Source organism: Symphalangus syndactylus, chromosome 2 (genome assembly GCF_028878055.3).
Source record: "Symphalangus syndactylus isolate Jambi chromosome 2, NHGRI_mSymSyn1-v2.1_pri, whole genome shotgun sequence".
NCBI classification, from domain to species: domain Eukaryota; kingdom Metazoa; phylum Chordata; class Mammalia; order Primates; family Hylobatidae; genus Symphalangus; species Symphalangus syndactylus.
In genome coordinates, this window is record NC_072424.2 from 112217772 (window position 1) to 112222838 (window position 5067).

The following is a 5067-nucleotide window of genomic DNA, read 5'->3' on the forward strand; positions in this document are numbered from 1 at the left end:
ATAACACTATATACATGAGATACAATGTAGCTGAATTGATGTAGCTGTAGTGAGTTGCTCCTCTCCCAGCCTCCTGTGGACAGGACTCAGAAGTACATTCTGTCCCTCCCCTTCCGTTCCCTTCCCTCCCCTCCCCTCCCCTCCCCTCCCCTCCCCTCCCCTTCCCTCCCCTTCCCTCCCCTCCCCTCCCTTCCCTCCCCTCCCCTCCCCTCCCCTTCCCTCCCCTTCCCTCCCCTCCCCTCCCTTCCCTTTCCATTTTTTTTTTTCTGAGACAGAGTCTTGCTCTGTCGCCCAGGCTTTCCATTTTTTTTCTGAGACAGAGTCTTGCTCTGTCGCCCAGGCTGGGGTGCAGTGGTGCAGTCTCAGCTAACTGCAACCTCCACCTCCCAGGTTCAAGCAATTCTCCTGTCTCAGCCTCCTGAGTAGCTGGGATTCCAGGTGTGCATCACCACACTCAGCTAATTTTTGTATTTTTAGTAGAGAGATGGGGTTTCACCATGTTGGCCAGGCTGGTCTTGAACTCCTGACTTCAGGTGATCTGCCCATCTCAGCTTCCCAAAGTGCTTGGATTACAGGCGTGAGCCACCATGCCCTGGCCCTCATTCTGTTTCTAACCTGCTCAGACATTTATGCCTCTCCTTCACTTTTGGGACTCAGATTCCCTGGCATAGGAATCTGGACACCACCTTTTTTTTCTCCACCAAGCCCACATGGCTCCTTCAGTCACCCCATGTCTTGTTTCTTCACATGCCTCAGCCTTTGCACAGTGTATTCTTGCTGCCTAGAAAGCTTTCTCTGCCTCCTGTTTTCCCTTTCCCCATACTTCACCTGGAAAAACTTCAACTCATCCTTTTAACACAAGAAACTGCCCCCTCTTCTGTGTTTCCATGACTTTGCATACCTTCACTATAGCATGGGTCCCATTGATTAGGGATAATTGGGTTGAATCCCCCACCTCCACCCTGCCAGTCTGGGGACTTTAGCTAGAGACTGTTTGATGTGTCTTGATATAACCACTGCCTAGACTAGGTCACTGGCCATATAATAATAATAAGGAAAAAAAGGTAACAATAACAAACATTTTTAAGTTGCCAGGCACAGTTCTTTAAATGTCTCCTATAGATTTACACATCTGATTTCTTCGGAAAACCTAGAGTGGAAACTCGTTTTACAAATGATTAAGCTGAAGCATACAGCAATTAAGCAACTTGCCCGAGGTCGCAGAGCCAGTCAGTAGACTGAGCTGTAGTGGTAAATAGCTGACATATAAATCCAAGCGTTTTGGTTCCAAGCTGAAAGTCTTGTCTATGAATGACCAAATGCATACATGTTAGATGTTGGCTGAGCTCCTACAGAACGAAAGGAAAGGGGCCAGCCACGGTGACTAACGCCTGTATTCCCAGCACTTTGGGAGGCCAAGGCAGGCAGATCACTTGAGGTCAGGAGTTCGAGACCTCAGTCAACATGGCAAAACCCCATCTCCACTGAAAATACAAAAATTAGCCAGGTGTGGTGGTGTGCACTTGTAATTCCAACTGCTTGGAAGGCTGAGGCATGAGAATTGCTTGAACCTGGGAGGCAGAGGTTGCAGTGAGCAGAGATCACACCCAGATCCAGCCTGGGTGATGGAGTGATAGACTGTCTCAAAAAAAAAAGAAAAAAGAAAAAAGAAAGTTATTCTGTACCCTTTTTTTAATGGGGTGGAGAAAAAGGAAGAAGAAGAAGGTGATTTGGGAGAGACAATTACCTCCTGATAGAGGGACACAGCCCTGAGAGGTGACCCCAGGACCTTTATCCCAGGGAGAGGGCAGTGGTGCCATAGGCCTCCACCCCAGGGCTATGATGGGGTCCTTAGAAGCTCCAAGGGTCTTTGCCGGGTCTCAGCTGAAGAAAGTAGGTGAGGCCCATCCCTGAGAGAAGGAGAAGATCTAGGATGCCTGCCGAAGGCTTCTGAGCAGCTGGTGATATTGAGAAAGCAGGGTTTCCTTTAACTCCACCTTGAGCACTTGACCATCAGGCCCTCTGATTAGTCTCCTCCATCAGCTTGCTCTTCCCTCTGCTCTGCATACAATCTGCTCCTCTTCATCTTTCAAGCTCAGCTTATGTGTCACTTCCTTAGAGAAAGCTGGAAAGTAAACAGCAACAGTGGTATTCAAAGCGGGCCACCACCACCTCCCATGATCCCCTGTTTGGGTGCCCTGTTTGTTTCCTTATTTGACGTACTTGTCTTCTTGGTCTCTCTTCTCCATGAAACTGTAGCTCCCTGAGTGGCATGATGCATCTCTATTTTACAGTCCAGTCTCCTGTATCCAGCACCTATTTGGCCTTCAATATAAACTTCTGTTTGATTAAATAAATGGATAAGTGATTCAGCCTTGGGAAATCATTCCTAATCCTCACTGACTTTTTCCACCTTATCTGTTCATCCTCCACCCTCCTCTGTAGATAAGCATTGAAAGAATGTTGGTATTTCCTTCATAGAGGACTTACTCATCCTAGGGAAATGGAATAACCACTTCTCTTCTGAGGTAATGAAAAGCAATGGGTTTTTACATGGATGGGCCTGGGTGCAAATCCTGCCCAGCCATGGTTTATGCATAATACTTGGTCATTTTACTTAATCCTTCTGGTCTTTTGTTTTACTCAAAGGGCATCATAGCATGTTTCTTCCAGGATTGTTATGATGTTTGAATGAGAAGATATATGTAAATATACTTAACATGGAGCCTATTACAATAGGGGTTCAATACATTATAGCTGCTGTTATTAGTATGGATGTTATTATTGTCTTGCAATGCAACCAAGTTGGGCTTCAGGCCCCTTGTTTTGGCTGTTATATGTAGCTGGAAAAATTCACAGAAGTGTTAAGAGGGAAGAATAATTCAGTTCTCAAGAAGAGAAAGCTGTTTTTTTTTCCTTCTCCTTGAATCAGAAAATCTGTTCTTCATGGTGATAGTTGTGTGGATATCACAATAATATCTGAGTTTATCTTTCCTAGAGTCGGCAAATAAATTGGACCCGAGAATGATGTGTGGAATTCAGCCTTCACATTGCTTATGCTATTTCTCATTTGAAAACAGATGTGTCATGGGGATTCATAGCATCTGCTCTTTCTTCTATGTTTATTTTCTCATACATCTCTTCTGTCTCTGACACGAAAATGTAAAGTCCCAGAAGGCAAGGATCTTTGTATCTTCAGTGTACCTAATATGACACTTGGCCAATGAGGGTAAGGGGAGGCATTCACTAGGTATATGTTTTTGATGATAGTACTTTACATGTTTTCAAGTTACCTTGTCCTAATTAAATAGGAGGGCCCAGGGGAAAAGAAGATAATAGTATAATGCACATATTTGTTCTATCTAATAACAGTCTAACAGAGATCCAATAACTCAATCTAGAAAAAATCAAAGCATATTTGCCAGACTTATATGATAATGTGGTTTTGTTCTTTATTAAAAAATAAATTTTTATGATAATGTTTGTCCAATATCACAGTGATTTATTTTATTTATTTATTTTTGAGACAGAGTCTTGCTCTGTCCCAGCCTGGAGTGCAGTGTTGCGATCTTGGCTCACTGCAACCTCCACCTCCCAGGTTCAAGAGATTCTTCTGCCTCGGCCTCCCAACTAGCCGGGATTACAGGCACCTGCCGCCACACTTGGCTAATTTTTGTATTTTTAGTAGAGACAGGGTTTCACCATGTTGGCCAGGCTGGTATTGAACTCCTGACCTCAGGTGATCCGCCTGCCTCGGCCTCCCAAAGTGCTGGGATTACAGGCATGAGCCACTGTGCCCAGCCTCAATATCATAGTAATTTAAAAAATTTAAGGCACTTTTAACATAGAATAGCTAGTAATTTTTTTTTTTAACTTTAACAGAACCGAAGGTTACTCTGCACCAGGGAAAATGCATTTCCTCTCTCTCTTTCTACCTGTACCTCCCACTTCCGCATTCCACTGCATTATTGGTCAAAGAAAAGCCAAATCTTTATATGGAATTTTTAACTCATTTCCCAGTTATGCTTAGAATTCAAGATAGATAAACCTGGAGGCAATACAATTCCCAAGTACAGTAAAAACAAAACAGAAGTACACACAGCTATTACTAAACACGTCTTCATCGTGAGCTCAATTTCTTACCAAATGAAAATTTCCTCAATCACAGTGGTGAAAGTACTCAGCAACAGAGGCCTCACATTCCACACCAAAATGAAAGAGACGGAAAGCTTGTTTTTGTGGGGAAAAAAATCCCAACACTATTAGTCACTTTTCTAACCAGATGGATAGAATGTTCCATGGTCTATAGATAATGATGACGACCATGAGTTGGTGAGTGACCTGTGAGATGAGTCAACTGGCGAAGCAGTTGTTTTGACTGCACCAAACCTAGGGAACTCAGATGGAAATGGGTTTGGTATGGTGTTGGGAGGGTTCAGGAAGAGGGAACTGAGAATAAGTGGTGAGATAAATTTGTGGCCATTTCTGGGGAAGACAGGGCAAGGCTGATGCTGGAAGGTGGGGGGTGAGGAAGGACTGGGGCTGGCTTGCATACTCTTGTGCCTGTGTTAACCGTTCCTCTTCTTTTCTGACTGTAAAACACAAGTGAAAGTGTAGGGAAAATGTGTAAGTAAAAGCTATGAAAGATGGCTACTTATGGTTTACGATTCCCAAAAGGAAAGGGAGAAGAGATACAGGACAACCTTTGCAGGAGAGAATATGACTGTTTTTATTAAACTGCAAAGGAGAATTTAGAAACAAGAAGAATTTGGCAATTGTTGTAGGTATCAGTTATTATTTGTTTAAAGAATTGCCAAATGAATGTTTAGAAGACATAGTTTCATACAAGAAGGAATTCCTAAGAAGCAGAAGTTTTAAATACTGATGAGTTTAAGGAAAGTTGGTCTGTGATGAAAGGCCTGTAAGATATTGTTTACTACATATAAATACTAGCCAGGCGCGGTGGCTCATGCCTGTAATCCCAGCACTTTGGGAGGCCGAGGCGGGTGGATCACTTGAGGTTAGGAGTTCAAGAACAGTCTAGCCAACATGGTGAAACCCCGTCTC